Genomic DNA, 16,708 nt, shown 5'->3' with positions numbered 1-16,708 from the left:
ATGTTCCATTAAAACAGTACAAACCACTTATAATACGGGATGAGATTCTGACACAAGACTTCTAGTGCGATTTTATTCACTGCAATAAGAGTGTCAAGTGGGTATAAAATGCTGACTTGATTTAGTGACATTTTATATCTATTTTATGCAGGTAGAAATTCCTTTACAAGGGACATGCAGTGTTTGTAATTTCAGTAAAATGATTCCTGCTGTACACTTGTGTGACATCAGTGGCAGACTAAAATTAACATAAAAATTTAAATGAGAATGTCAGTTTTAAATGCACTGGTAATTCAGTTCCTATTCCACAAGTCCAAAGAGAGTTGCTTTGTAAATTCAGCAATACTGGGTTAGCAAAGAGCAAGGAATTGCTTTTAAAAAACTTCACAAGGTTATGAGAAACATAAGTGTTTCTTTCAAGTGTTTTTTTCAAGTGTTTTTTTCAAGTGTTTCTATAGCAATACCCTCACTTTAGCTCATTACCTCTGCTTTTCCTAGTCCCTTCAATTTAGACCATTGTTCCCACAAAAAAAAAACTCAAACATTATCAGTTATCTATCATATTCTCAAAGGGAACTGACTCTTCCTGCATTGCATGACTATCTGATGTGGTACAAGAGAAGAAGTGCTGGCACTTGATGCACACAAGTCTAGGGGAAGAGTAGAGTCAGCTATTTCTGCTTGGCTGCCCGTTGTTACTCTGGATTAAGTGCATGGTAAAAGTACACTTCATTCAATGCCACTCTGTAAACTCTTTTCTACTGAACTGTGGAGACCATGCAAATTGACAGAGATGCTGCAAGATTATTAGTCCTCAAGTCAGTAGGTATCTGAAGTGCAGAGTTGGCAACTAGGTTCTTTCAATTTAACCTTAGTTTATCACTGCTGATGAGCAAACTGATATGAGTATACTCATTGCTGGGGTTGACTACAGAACAGGCACTGGACACTGAGCAACTGCAGCAGCTCAGCTCAGCTCAGCTGTCAGCAACACCACAAAGCTGTAAGTCTGAAGACACATTGCCTGTGGCAGCAATACTGACTTAAGATACTTCCAACTATTTTTATTTCCTTTCCTGTTCTCTAGACAGCTATATGACTTTGGTCAACGTAAGTGTCTGCAAGGCCACACTGCGAATCAAGCCTGGGGAATTAAACAGGTATTAAAAAAAAGGTATGCAAAAAAAAAAAAAAAAAGAAAATGCATTGTTAGGTAGTTTAACCTGAGTTAGTCTTACAATTCAGTTCCCAAACACACACATAAACAGCTGTGTTGGCAAAACTGAAAGGGCATCAGCAACAAGCAGCTGTCAGTTGAGGCGGGTCCTGGGAATGCCTTAAAACAGGCTGCTGCTGGAAAAAGCGTGCATGGAACAATACCTTCACTATGCTGTCTTGGCACTGTGTACCTGCGTGTGCATTGGCCAGTTCCAGGGCTGCAGTCTATAACTTCATGTACTGCAGTAAGTTGAGGCACCAGTAATCCTTTCCCAGTGTTTGTGAGGGAATCTGCCTGCCATTCTGGGAGCAGAGCAGGGACTGGAGAAACAGCAGTGTTCTTAGTACCCAATTGCAGATCCTCAGCCTTCGTGAAAATTAAAGTAAAATATAACAGACTTGAGAACCACTAAAATACACATGCAAACCTTGACCCATCTGACTAACTAGCAAAAGATACTCTCCAGTACAGTTCAGTGGATATCATGCTAAGACCATGTCCAAGGCACTGTTCAAAATCCTCTCTGGCTGTAAGAACCAGAAGCTTCCCAGACTAACTTGGTCTCCTGATTTGTGATTTCCTGCCCTTTGTGCTCCCCTAACATCAGAGTCCAAGACTGGAAGAAGGGACAAGAGCAGCAGATTCTAACAATGCAAAATTACTTCCTAAAATGATCCTGGTCATGAATCATATAGTAGGATAGATGAACTGTAGGACAGATAGAATAACAATTGTGGAAAAAAAAAAAAATCATTGCAAAGGGGATCTAGTGACTCTCTATCCTTGAAGGTATTCAGAACTCAGCAGGACAAGGCCCTGATCAACCTGATTTCAAATGGCCCTGCTCCAAACCAAGGTTAGACCAAGTGACCTCCAGGATCCCTCCAAACTAAATTATTCTGTGACCAAGGAGCACCATGTGCATGACTGATGAGGCTCTAAGCACAAAAGGCATCATGGTTGAAACTGGGTAATGCTCAGGATTATTCCCAATTAAAGCAAACTCTCAGCATATTTTTTTACCACTTACCTATTTCCCCAAGCTCTTCTTTCTCTCTGGACCTTCTCCTTTCTTAAAGTATTTCATAAGGTCACTCAAAAAATTTCATTTTTCATTTTGGGGAATTTATTTTTGTATCATCTGTGGGCAAATCCTAAGTCAGGTGTGCCACTATCATTGCTGTGCAATGAGACTTAATCACACTGGGAGTTAACAACCTACCAATTATAATAATTGCATATCATTATAAAGTGTGTTGTGTAAAAGATTTCTATGCATTTTGCCTTACTAACACAGTTTAAGGGTTTGAGGTTTTTCTAGATTTATATCTAAAAAAGGTTAATTAGGTTTTTACTGCTTCAGAAATGCACCTTACGGTTTTATAGACTTTGCTGTATAATGATGAATTATTTCTTGTATGATCAAAACATTCTTACTCATACATGTTTTGATAATGGGGCATGTTCTCAGGAGACGGATATGACTGGCATGGGAGCGCAAAGAATAGTGGCTAGTGCGCTACAGAAACTACCAGGAAATGAGCTGGCTCTTGCAGGTCATGTTTTAAGTGCATGTTAGAAATAGGCAGTTGCATAGACGGCTGAAGAGGGAACTTTGAATGAAAGAGGGAAAAAAGTTTGTAGCTTCCTGGAATACTACTGTGAAAGCAACGTTCTTTTTGGAGCATGTAAGGATGACAGCAACTTAAACAGAGGTAAGCAGCATTCACAAAAGTTAACCCACATCAGAAAACCTATCCACATGACATGTTAAGAATACCAAATTGCAGGAATGAAAATAAACACCACGTGCACCCAACATCATATTTACACCAATATTCTGCAACGTTGAGAGCAATGCTCCTTATAAATTCTTCTACAGTGCAGCTTACAAGCCAGAGTATTTCTTTGACAGACCAGCCACTAATAGGGATTCTGGGAGGAAGGTAAGAGGGAAGGAGAGAAGGAGAAGGAACATAGGACTACATCCACATCTGAGGGATCAAGTTTCTATGCATCAAACATCCTTTGCAGACATGGCTATAGAAGCATTGCAGTTAGAACAGCACTGCTAGTACAGATCATATCACACTGGTAATGAGACCAAGCCTGTGTCCAGAGTAAATGCTGAGTGCTTTGTATGAATTGAATAGTGGTATGCTGCCAAGAGTCTAGGTTATTCCTCCACAGGAAACTTTTATTAAAAATACCAATCTCTCAGTACAATCTGGCCCCCTTCTGAGAACAAACATAAGCTTTCAAGAGGTGGTAGCGGAAGAAGAAAGAGTAGAAGAATGCTAAAGATGTTTCAGCTGTGCTGAGAATGATTTGGGAATGTTCATCAAAATGTATCAAGAGAAATGGAATGGCTCTTCAGCTTCTAAAGAGGAACTTCTTCATTCTCCTACAGTGCTAGCTTAGTAGCATCACAGCTCTACAAACTCTAAACTAAGATCTGCATTATAGGAATTCTTGTTGAATGTGGGGTGTGCAATTTTTACATTAGATGGGTACGCTATTTATTGATGACTCCAATTTTAAGGGTCTTGTACCTGTAAAAGTTTTATTAGCATAACTCTGTCAGTTAGGAGAACATTTATATTAACACTGTTATACCAGCACAGTGGTATATAGATGTAGTCATACCAGAAAAAAGCTGACTTACAGGCTTCAGTACATGCTGTACTTTTCAAAAGTATTTCTGTATTCATATGATTCAATCTGCTTCAGGATAACTTTTTTCTTCAGGACAACTTCTTCTATTTTAACTTATTCCCTGGAATGGAGGTACAGGCATGCTCTTGCCGTGAGTTTGTCAGGAATAATCCTTCTTTCAGTTTATCCCACACCACCATACCCTTTTGTCAGGTCTCCTCTAAGCTCCTGGTTCCATTTAATTTCATACACCATGTAGTTCGGAGGAAAAGATAAAAACGGTCATTGGCAGTACCAGTTTTCATAATCCCTACTCCAGTTAAATCACGGGCTAGCCCACTATGCCCCCAAAACAATCATGCTAGTGTAGTAAAGACTGCAGTGCAGGTGCAGAAGCAAGGAGCCAGGCTTGCCTGGACAATGTTAAGCAGTTCTGTCACTGAATGTTGACTTGCAGACAGTTACAATCCCTGGGCAAAGACAGACAACACTGCAGTGGCAAAAGTAAATTTATAAATTCTAATGGAATTTAAATGACAATTAACAAAACCCCAATAAAATCTTAAATAACCTCAGCCCATTTTATATCCAAGTCACTAAAACCTGTATGCGCCTGCGGATGGATTAGGCCCTTTGACTCGAGAGATCTCAAAAGATCTGGTTCACACTGTAATGTTCTTGTTCATTGCCTTCACCTCCAGTAACTAGTGTCATGATCTCTTCACAATGAAATGCCAAGGATCCATAATATGACACAACAGCTGCATATTAAAAAGAAGCAACATGTCAGGAAGCACAAAATCAATTCCTTTTTCTTTCATAATATGGGCCAAAACATAACCTCATACTTTCCAGAATTATGTTACAAATAATCATTACAACTAATTTTTTCCCATCTCATTATTTATATTTAAAGATATAGTAAAGATGAGTACACTTGAGATTTCTATAAAAATCATATTCTGGAACATTTTTGTATTTGCCTAAGGTGTAAAATATAATTTGACTTTGCAACTCTCCCCTTCTTTCCCTCTGAGGAAAAAATTGTCAGTCTATTTACAGCTAATCAGATACAGGCATGCTCTGATTTGAAAGAGATTTGTCTAAGGATGATGCAGGGTTTACAGCATATTAGGGTGGTAGGCTATCATTCTGTGAGATTGTAAATAGCTGGAAGAAATCATTTAATCTCAGGAGAGTTTCTATCAGATGAGATATTGTCTATTTGCAGGCGTGACTTTATGCTGGATCAGGCATAATTTATACTCTTCAACTGACAGAAAGCCAGCATAACGTCTGAATGAACACTGTAACATATGCTCTGGCTGATTTGATAAAAATGCAGTCATGTGCTCATGCCAATACAGAGCAAATTTTTCCTGCCAGGAAATCCGGCATGCACAGATTTTATACCAGTTAATGCAGGATCACAGCCTTATATTGCTTCATTTTTTTTCTGCATATTAATTGATTTTTACTACTTTATTATAGGCACAAATAAAGAGTACAGGTTTGTTGAAATCTCTCTGACCAGTACTTGCGTGGAGTGAGTCTACAGCAATACAGCAGTTCTCCAAACAGGGACAAACATGATCCCCAGACAATATGTCTCTTTCGTAACACTGGCATGCATGATTTTGTACCTTCATGGTCGAAGCAGAAATTACCTTACTGCAAAAGAGTCTGCAATACCCCTCCATAAAAATGATGTTGGACTGGCAGTATGTCTGCACCACTGGAAATCCACTCATGTGCACTATTGGTATTTTTGCGTTATTTTGCACCTCTTTGCAGCCACTGACAGCACTGGAATAGAGAAAATGGGCTACTCTGATTTTCAAGAGGTGATAGCCCTGCCGAAGCTTTCTGTTGTGTCAGAACTCTTACCTTGCTTGCCTGCACAGTTGAAACCCTATTCAGCGCAAATTACTGGAAGTATATGGTTGCTGTCACCACTGAAGGAAAAGTTTCATTTCCAAGTCTACTTCTGCAAGACTGAGTTGAACTTAGATTTTAACAGGAAAGTTCCCAAATCCTTACCTGGGTTAAAGACAGCCTTCCTCTCTTTCTGACTTTCTCCAGGCTGTTTCTGTCTAAAGCCCCTCCAGCTTCCAACTCCAACAACTTGATTTTTAAATTGTAATATTGTACTGCTTCTTTGGAACATGAATTTCTTATTCAATGTTCACCTAGTTCTCATCATTATTCAAAATGAAAAGGAGAAGATGGGGTGGAAAGAGATAAAATATGGATACTTACACACTAAGCCTGCTTTTCCAGTGTCTTCTTTCATTTGATCATACACTGGCTAGCTGAGTGCAAAATACATGTCAAGAGCTCCTACTTTGTTTTGTTAGCATTACACACTTACTTTTGAAAGGGTTTAAATATGAAGGATTTGCAAGGTGGTCTAGTCTATCCCATCTGTTGCTAAGGTTGTTGGCAAAACAATCGCCAGGAATGTATTATGGAAAGTGTGTATTTAACAGGATGGCAAGCTTGAAAAGACTTCAGTCCCTTCCCACTCAACCTCCCTCTCTTTGGTGGTACAGGCAGACTTGGCCAGCATGATCCTGTCTGTATGATACAATAGCAGATATGTGAGTGAGCAGCTCTGTCATCCCAGTGTAGCTGCACCTGGTTTGACTGATGTACTGATGGCTGTAGCTGCACCTGTGATGTGAGTAATGTTGTTATCATCTACCATATGTTTGGTGGGTTTAGATCTGTCTCTTCCAAGGTGAGGGATGTAAAACACATGCACTGGAGTGTTTTGCTTACGCAGCATTTTGGTTTTTTAGGTGCCTTCTCTTTTTCTGGCAATAGAGAATAAAGGTTTGCATCCTTCTAAATTTAATGAATAAAAGATGAATTGGAATGAGAAAACTAGTTAATATTACCCTTCAGGAAAATGCTTCCTGTAAAATATAAAGGACCTGGTTCATCTTTTGTGGGGTATTTCAGTAACAGTTACACCTGCCTGCTTAACAGGTTCAAACCTGCTTTTTTATGTGAATTAATTTTTTTTAAGTGAATTAGAAACTCCAACTATTTTCAGAATTATGTGTATGGTCAAGAAAACATAACTATAACACAAAAATTACATTCTTCTTCTTTCCAGTAGTCCTTCAAGTAATTAAATACTTAATGTATTTATTATATGCAAAATAATTACATTCCTCTCATTGCAGGATCCTGATTGCTCCCAAAAGGATATGACTGTCTCTTCATATGTAAGGCTTGCCTTCATAACCTAGCATAGGGAGTACTCCCCTCACAAAAAAAGTTGGGCCTACAATTTGTCTTCCCAAAAGTTTTCATGCCTGCATTAACCAGAAGAAATATAACTCTAATTCTGAATGTCTTCAGGAATTTGGTCACGCCTACATCAGGAACACTACAACAGAAACAGTGGCAGGCACTGACAAGATACTAGACAAACTGGAACTTTATTCAGAATCAGTGGCATTGCTTGTGTTGGCTTATAAGTTGTTAGCATACTTTGGAAAACCTCTATTACTTGATTTTATTTTAGAAGCAAGTACCAGAAAACATGAGGCCTGCACAGAAAAACCAGCTATGTTCTTAGCCACTGCTGAAGTAGAACATGCATTTGGAAGGCAAGACAACGTTTATTTTCATACGACAGTTTAAGCAATTTTGTAGCATGCTCCATTATACACCTTTACTTGACAAACCAAAAATGAGGATTCTGGCAAGGTCTGGGTCCTGTAAATTTTTGCTGTAAATTGTTTTGAGCTGACTTGCACTTCTGCGAAGCATCCATACCTTTCACAAGAAATCAGGAGGGCTAAAATTAGGAAGACTGCGTATTCAGATGAGGCCATTATAGGGTGCAATTTACTGTTAATATATAAGGTGGGGGTTTTGGCTACAAAAATGCCCCAGAATATGCCATGAACATATGTCATGAGGGTTTACAGAGGACTGTGGTATTTCTATTTTAACAAGCTTTAGGTTAGGTTACTATAAATCTGTACAGTTGTATAGCAACAGATTAATTGCATGGATTGCAAGGGATAAGGATTGATTGATTGGTTGGGTTTTTTTAACTACATGTCAAATTAAACATAAACCTTGGTGTGTACTTTTCTGTGATCATGTGATGCTGTTCTCTCTGATCTTACAGACTGGGTGCGTCACTCATCTTTCAACCCTTATGGCATAACGGCCATTTCTTTACGACTAAGTGGACAAGCAGGGTCTAAATAAACAAACAACTTTATTAATATTAGAAACATATAAAAGGGAATGTTTAAGAACAATGCTATCAAACCTTCTGTCAGCTAACAAAAAGATGGTTTTTAACTACCTAGTACAGTTTGGTATACCAACTGCAAACTAAAGCTAAAGTGAAATCTGTGAAAATAAAGCCTGTAAATGCATTGTCATAATTTTTATGTGCTATACTTACATGCTATTGCTCAGGGACCTTGTCATTAGTCTTTATAGAACCTCTCTCTGAACATAAACTTTAGAGGCTGGAAACTATTCATTACCTTCTAACAAGCACCTTCTTTCCTCTTTTTTTTCTCATGCCATTAAGTTGTCAGAGTTTCTTAACTCTTGTTCCTGTTGTACCTGCAGCAATTCGTAGAATTTGGTGTTTCTCCAAAGCAATGTCACTAGGAATGAGACACACTGCTTTGCTATCTGTAGCAATGGCTTTGCTCAGTCTCCTCATCTGGCCCCTCCATACTCAGAGTACCTGCAGAATTAGAGAAAGAGAATTCATTAATCAAAGTCAAAAGAAAAATGTTGCCCAGTTGCTTTGTGATAAAGGCCCTAGTTTACAAATTTTAACAAATGGCTCTGCTGTCTTTCTGTGGCTAAGCAGTGAGAAGGGTTTGTGTTCCGTAGTGGAATTTCTTCAGCCAATGAAAAGAAGATTTTGTAGACTCTGACAACAATACCACACATCAGTGAATGTGAGCGTTAACAACATAAGTGGCCCAACAAAATTCACCCCATTAACTAAACAAATTGACCAAAATTCTGGCTGCGTAAGTCTGCAAGTATTTATTCAAAAGTGGCAAGGGCTACTGATGAGTTGCTGACAGAATTGCTGCTACCTGGTAAGTATAATCTGACTATTCTTCAGCTTTCTCAAAAATACAGAAAGGGCAAAACCTGAAAAACATGGACTTTGCCACAGAGGACTTCAGCAATTTGCTCCTCATTGTGAATGTTTGCCAAAGAACAGGAGCTGCGTGTGTGCATGATTTTCACACAACCCCATCCAAACAACGGAAAAAATAAGGGTTACAAGGACAGACTGATTTTTGGTAGCTTTGAACCCTGACACATTTTGCCCAACGAAGAGGCCTATTATCAGTATCCTAAGTTATGACTTAACTCTATCTTGGTTTCCTACTATCTATGAATGATGTAATTCTACAGATTCTGACCACACACTAAAGAAAAGGCATCTATTTGTATGAATGGTCATCTATGCCTATTGAAAATCATTAGGTCACTACTATTACATATTTACATTTGGTTATGTATTTACCGTTTCACCCCCTCAATAATGATGTGGACTTTGGGATGGAAGACAGGCAATAAACTTCCGCATAACTGCTGAAATGGCTTTTGCCCTTAACAGAAGCTAATCTTTCTAGGAAAACCAACACTGTAACAGATATGGCTAAAGAAAAGTGTGTATTAGCGTGAAATACTTGTTCCTACACTTTGATCCCGCAGGGGCACCTGTGAATTCACTGCTGAAATCTCCTAGGATAGCCTAGTGACCATTTCTGAAATGAAGCCCAAACTGGGGTGTGTAGTCTATTTCCCACCACTACTTATCAAACACAGGTCTGCTGCTATAGTCACCTACTACAAATCACTGGCTTGTCAAAACAGGGGTTCATTAGCTGTCTCTCTGAACAACAGCCTAGAATAGTCCATTAAAAGAAATTGTGATGCAACACTGAGCAGAATATAAAATGACTTACTGGAACTGAGGTGGAAAGGCAGGTAAGCAGGTCAAAGAGATACAAGAACGTGGAACAAGAGGAATGCCAGTAGTGGCCTACGTCTGTTGTGATCCTTAACTCAAAGCTATCAGTGTTGTGTATCAACACTAACACCTACAGCAAGAACAGCAGCTGAAGACAACCTGTGGACAACTTAGCAGATGATGATTGTGGTGAACACGAAGGAAAATTACCATAGGAATTTTTAACACAAGGGATATAAAACTTCAGGACAAAATATACATGTAAATGCAGCGGGATCTTATAAAGATAATCCTAAAACAGAGTTAGAAAGCAAAAAAAGAAAGAAAGAAAAAAAAGTATAAACTAAAATTGGGCTAAATCAGTTTTAAAACTAAATGAAAAGCGTCTCTGTTAGTAGCGTTTCCTATAAGGGAAACAAACAAAACAACCCATCTCTTTTTAAAGCCAAGACAAGGTTACTAGTGTTATTAAATTTGTGAAATTAAAACCTCTGGAAAAACTCTCATTAATTTCATGGGATTTAACCATATCACTTCAAAGATAAACATAATCTGGTTACTTCAGTGTTTGATTTGCAGTGTTGTAGTAAAATATACACAATTCTGCCCAGTATGCAAAAGGTCAAACCTGCAGTCAAGAACTGACTTGGAAGAATGAATACTAAATTATTTGCAGTTGGGTTAAGGAGTTCAAATTCTCTTCTAACTTTAATTCTGCATTTTACAGACACTATTTCATCACCTATAGAGCCATACACTACCACAGCTAAGACAAGAATCCCCATACCTGAGCTCATGCAACGTACCAGCAAATAGTATACTCCCAAATCCTTTAGACAGGCTTTATCCCCAGTCTCGCTACATTCTTATGTCTGTGTAACTTGCTGGTTTTGTCTTGTATTCCCTTACAGAGACTTACTAATGAATATTCTTCTGCAGCACCTACGTAGTGTCCACAGGTTTTGCAGATATATCCCACAAGATGATGTTATACAATCTCACAATAGGCCTGAGCATTTAGTATTTGTTCTAGAAGCATCTACAGTCAAATATGAAAACAGAGTCACTCAGGGCAGAAGCGTGCCCTATTTATATTGAAAATCCACCTTCTTCCTTACATCTGGCTCTGCCCAAAGGCCTGCCAGGGTACTTGCTCTGCTGCTTCACTACAGACCAATTACTGCAGTCCTGAAGTTACCATTTGAGAACATAGCTGCACACATACAGTTGCAAAGATCTCAAATAAGTTGTTTTGTTAAAAACTTGCCTTGGCAAATGCATTGGCATACATTACTTTGAAAATGTATCTCAAGTATACACGTCAGGGATTTTCTTAACCAGATTTGGAATAACATATGCCAGAGCCACTGGCTCATATATCTTGAGACCAAGAGCTGAGAGCCAGAGGAAACTGTGCTTTCCGTCTTGGAAGGAAAGCTGCTCTCACTTCCTACGCCAAGGTGAGCTCCAGTTGCAGCAAACCTAGCAAGGCATCCCCAGTTACTCAGCTGGTCAGCATTTGACTGGTGCCTACAGGTTTCTGCTGGTCCCAGTCTGGACTATAGGGACTTTTCTGTGAAGCACACCATTACACAGAGCAGCTTTATACTACTCTGTGTAAAGGTATGCTTCACAGAAGACAAAAAAAAATCACACAGTTTTGTTAGAGATTAACTTTATCTATTTCTGCCATACTATGACCAGGCACTTCAGATATCACACCATTTACAAAGACTAAAAAATAACAGTACACTTTTTACCAATGAAGAACTGAGCCCCACGTCAGCAACTGTGAAGACTATTAATTCTGTCCCAGCCCAAACCAACACAATGGCTTGATATGAACTTTGCTACCTGGCTATTCATATCAGGTAGCAAAATAAAAAAATACTCAAAATATTTTCAAAATTTTGACAGAATTTTTCAAAATTTTGAAAGAAATTTCTAAGTAGCTTGTATGTGTTCAGCATTCCTTCATTAAAAGACCATATGACATGATATTAAAAGATTTTAGATAGGTCTGAATGTAGCACTTCAAATAAATACAAAATAAAGATGCGTTAAGGAATGTAAGCAGATACTATTTTGAACTAAGACATGAAGCACTGCATTGACCTCCACAGTAAGCACTTCCAAGCTGTGTCAGCTTAAAACAAAATCATCAGTGCATCCCATACATTAAGCTGGGTTTAAAAATATCCAAAATCAATGCAGCTGATTGATTGTTCCATTATTCCGAATTTACTGAGACATCCCTACACAGCTCACCTCCTAATCTGTCTTGACCGTTGCCTGTTTGTGTGATAAGAGATGTTTCTCAAGCTTCAAAATCAATAGAAAATAAACTTCAGCCATGAGAGTGGTTTGTGTCAGAGTTCAATTACTGTTTGTAATTTCGTGCTCTCGTGCTTTTCACTGAGTTCAGTCTTCTTTCCAGAGTCTGCAGTAAGTAACGTTTGAGAAGAAAAAGTGAAGAACATAACTCTGAGTTGAAGCATTTACCTCCTAAATCGAAAAATCATCCAGAAACATCCTAGCTGCTGCTCTCGAAATGAAAAAGATGTTGGAGAATTATTTTGTACGTGGAGCAAACAAAGTAGGTGGCAGCTAATCTATCTGTGAAATCCTTGGGAAAAAGGTGCAAAAGTCAGTCACAGTATATTTGACACTTTATAACAAAGGCTCTATCCTGAAGAAGAAAATGTATACTGATGTAGAAAAATATTGAACACCTAATACCAGTGAGCAAATAACTTTGAAAGATACTACTGGATTTTTCCTTGTTGCTAGAATAAAACACAGCAGATACAGCACAGAGGCTGCTGTGGAAGTTAATGACCACGAACTAGAGGATAAACAAGGATCAGTAGATGAGATTGCATATGACTATAGCAATAAGTTATTAATTTTCCAGCTATTCTTCAAATTGTTTTAGGTAAAAGACCCAGGACAAAACCCTATAAAATTAAATAATTACTCAAGAACAACAAAAGCTATAACATGTAATTAGAAACTTGCTAATATTCTTTCATATATGTGTTTTCAAGTCTCACTAAGCTCTTTACAGCAAACTGGTATTCAAGTAGTATTACTTTGCTCTTCAGACCAAATCCATACAAATGAACTAGCTGTAATTTCAGACTGGAAAATTCTGAGGTTTTTCCCCAGGTAACCCAGAATGCCTGTTTTTCCTTTCACACCTCTAGTCATATTTAACAATACCTGGGCTCCCCAGTCATGGATCAGGATCTCTGCCAGCTGGCTGTCAATTAGATCAGAGTAGATTTGTTCACACCAGAAGAACCACCAAGAAGCACACATAAAGAAGAGTGGAAGCAACACAGTAATGCTGAGAGATTTTGCTGAGAGATTTTGCAGGACCCTTTACCAGTCGGGGGGGGGGACGGGGGACAAGGGGGGTGTTATAGAACATAACCTTTATACTTTGTAGGGACAAACTTTTTGTCTTGGCAAACCAAAGATGGCCTGTTTCTCCATTCTATAACCTATGCATTTTCAGTGGTTTCTACTTGCCAGGTTTATAAATGTTCTAATCCGAGTATACTTGGTATATTTAGTATGTGTATACTATTCCTAATGTATGGAGTCTGTGTGCAGTTCTGGTGTCCTCAGCATAAGAAGGACATGCAGCTGTTGGAGCAAGTCCAGAGGAGGCCACGAGGATGACTGAGGGGCTGAAGCACCTCCTGTATGAAGATAGGCTCAGAAAGTTGGGGCTGTTCAACCTGGAGAAGAGAAGGCTGCATGGAGACCTCATAACAGCCTTCCAGTATCTGAAGGGGGGCTATAGGGATGCTGGGGAGGGACTCTTCATTAGGGACGGTAGTGACAGGACAAGGGGTGATGGATTTCAACTTCAACAGTGGAAGTTCAGTTTAGATATAAGAAAGTTCTTTACTGTGACAGTGGTGAGGCACTGGCACAGTTTGCCCAAAGAAGTGGTAAATGTTCAATCCCTGGCAGTGTTCGAGGCAGGATAGAACAGAGCCTTGGGTGACATGACCTGGCGTGAGGCATCTGGCACTACATGATCTTAAGGTCCTTTCCAACCCAAACCATTCTATGACTGGGAAACCATGTGCTTTCAAATAAATGTCTATAATTACTTTGCCAGTTTATATGAATTTAGAGATAAGATCGTGGCAGGAAGACGGGTAAGAATACCTGACATCTCTTACTACCTCTTTTTGTTTTCTGAAGCCATCTTTAAAATAAAAGGAAGTTAAGGGAATGCTGTGGAAAGTCTAAATTAAACTCCTAAGGGAAGGAAATGAGGAAGAGTGCAACTCTACTTCTTCTGACCTGCACCGTAGCTGTACAGAGACAACCCAAACATATGATGATTTTGTGATAAAAACTCTCCTTAACCACAATCAAGCTGTGACTTGTTGAGATAAAAGGACTTCCTTAATAGTATTTACTTACATTATATAGAGCCTGCCTGGTTAAGAGGAATAGTAGTAGTAATTTAATTGCAGGTCTTTTAACTAGCAAGAACTTCATCCTGTTTCCTCACAGAGGTAGTCATTACTGAACTGGCTCAGAGGGCAGAAGATTGAACAGCTGATCATAACACAGGGTGTTGTAAACACAGAGCTTTATGTAAATGTTAAATATTATTAATGTTATTTTCCACTGGGTTGACCCCCTTGCACTGCCTACCAGCCTTTGTGAAAACATTTGAGTTTTCCAGCTTTAGCACCCGAGCTGCGTATTTGTGAATTACTCTTAAGCCTGATGTTTCTAGGCAGGGATGCTTCAGCACCGCACTGCTGCATGGAGTAAAACCATGTTTCTCAAGTCCAAAGTACTCCTTGTATGGCATTCCAACTGCAGGAAGAGCGGCTGAGCCCCACTGAGGTTCTGTAGATCCAGTTACACATTTGTGGAGCAGCTCATCAGTACCATTTTATGGGACAGCCAGCTATGCTTGGGAACATATTCACAACATGAGAGGAGCAGATGTGCTAATTTCTGCCCAGATCTTTCTCTTCTTTGCAGATAAGCATCACACTACTGAGATGATCTACTCTTGCCTTGAAAATGGTAAAAGCTTTACATCTTTCTCCTCACGTAACTGAACAAGCTTTGTGCCAGGCATGGGCTGTACTTAACAAGATACACTAAAGCCACCTATGTGCTGCCACTGCTCCATTTCACAGCACAAGGAGCAATTCTAGCGGATCAGCCTCCCGTTATCAATCACGCCACTTTCTGACAGCAGGGAACGGCAGGGTGTCTCCTTAAGCCACCTCCGAAGACTTCCCTCCGAGCCTGCCCGCCGCGTCACCTCAGTGACAAGCGGACAGCAGCAGCACCACCACCTCCGCTCCACAGCTCCCCGCAGACGTGTCGCTTGCTCAGCAACCTTCGACAGGGCGCCGAGCAACGTGGCCGCGCAACGTGGCCGCACCGCGCTGGCCACCACCCGCCGGCCTTCGACCCTGCTCTTCCGCGGCGGTGGGCGGGAGGCATCCGGCGCACGGACCGCCCTCAAACCCCCTCACGCGCTCCGTGAGGGGAAGCGGGCCGCTGGCTCACACCGCCCCCGTCTCCACCTCACGCTGCCGCCGACGCCGCGCAGGGGGCGGGCGCTGGGGAAAACGGCTGGTACCGGCTGCGGCCTGCGGGCATCTGCTTCCCACCACCGGGCTCCGGGCCTCGCCCCCACCGTGGGGGCGGTGGGTTTCGGGGCGGCCAAGCGGCGGGTGGGCGCCGGTGGGCTCAGTCAGCGTCCCGCTGGGTTTATCTCAGGCTGCCCGCTGTCCGCCCGCGTGGTAGGGCTGTTGTGGCGGTGTCGAGGGGGAAGGCTGCCGTGCAGACCGCCACCTGTCCCCGGGCACTGGGGTTCGCAGCCCCTCGTCAGGCCGGCCTGCCTGCCCGGGGCCTAACGGTAGCGTTAAATGGGTGATGCACAACGGGTCTGGGTCCTGTGCATGCATCTGTCATGTCTCCTTTTTTCCAGTTGCTAAGGTTTGGATGTGCAATGTTTAATTATTGGTCTTCTGTCTTTTCTAGTTGTTTTACCAAGAGCAGCTGATCAGTGCTTCCTTCATTCTAGCTCCTACGGCTCAGAAAGGAAAATAAAACAGCTGCTTACTTATTTAGATGCAGATGCCATATTGAGTTTGCATTTGAATCGGGATAAGGGCAACCAGGGACAGCCCAGGAACTGATACATTGCTAGCATTGCAAAGAGTGCAAAAATCAACCCGATCTTTTAAATGGAAAGGCAGACAATACAGTTCTTTCGATAGGAAATGTATTCTTCAAAGGTTCAGAAAAGTATGCTTCAGAAACAACGTTATGTTTCTATATTCACATTGTAGATTGTGAAACTGCAGCATATTTTCGTGTAATAAACAGCATTCTTAATAATGAGGGGACTAATCTTACTAGTGAGCACTGTGTTCACATCTGATACCAAAGGAAATGAGGGCTATGACTGTTGATAATTTTCTCACTGAAACAATGGTCATTTGGAAGAGTTGATCTAATCAAATTACGCAGGAGTTTTCATAGCAGATATAGCAAGTGTTCTTGTATTGAGGGGCGGAGGAGAGAGGATACGCCTTCCTCCCCCTCTGGAAATTGTTCAAGTTAAGCAATTGTTATTTTTTTAATAATCTTAGGTTACAAAAAGAAAAAATACCAAGCTGGCATGGTACAAGTCCTTGGTTCTTACAGGGAGGCAACAAGCTGTTGTATGATTGAAATGGGCAAGTATTTTGTAACTCATGTTACCCTCAAAAGTTTGTGCTCTGCTCCCAGTCACCGGAATTGAAACTGCCGTAATTGAATCAAAATGCTTCTGGCTGGACACTGTAAAC

At 40.5% G+C, this 16,708-nt stretch overlaps 1 long non-coding RNA gene across 1 annotated transcript; it reads right to left on the bottom strand.

The window, feature by feature from the left end:
- Positions 1–8,509: 8,509 nt before the first annotated feature.
- Positions 8,510–15,276, bottom strand: LOC130609522 (uncharacterized). Its single transcript, XR_008974806.1, has 3 exons — positions 15,169–15,276; positions 12,126–12,297; positions 8,510–8,603 (listed from the first exon to the last, which is right to left on the bottom strand). It is a non-coding gene; the product is annotated as an uncharacterized LOC130609522 (long non-coding RNA).
- Between the last annotated feature and the right edge of the window lie 1,432 nt (positions 15,277–16,708).

The sequence above is a fragment of the Pezoporus wallicus genome, unplaced genomic scaffold, assembly GCF_028554395.1.
Source record: "Pezoporus wallicus isolate ANWC-B61680 ecotype Strahan unplaced genomic scaffold, APGP_CSIRO_Pwel_v1 scaffold_3294, whole genome shotgun sequence".
Lineage (NCBI taxonomy): Eukaryota > Metazoa > Chordata > Aves > Psittaciformes > Psittacidae > Pezoporus > Pezoporus wallicus.
The sequence above is the reverse complement of the archived record's forward strand: the minus strand, read 5'-3'. Positions and strand labels throughout refer to the sequence as shown.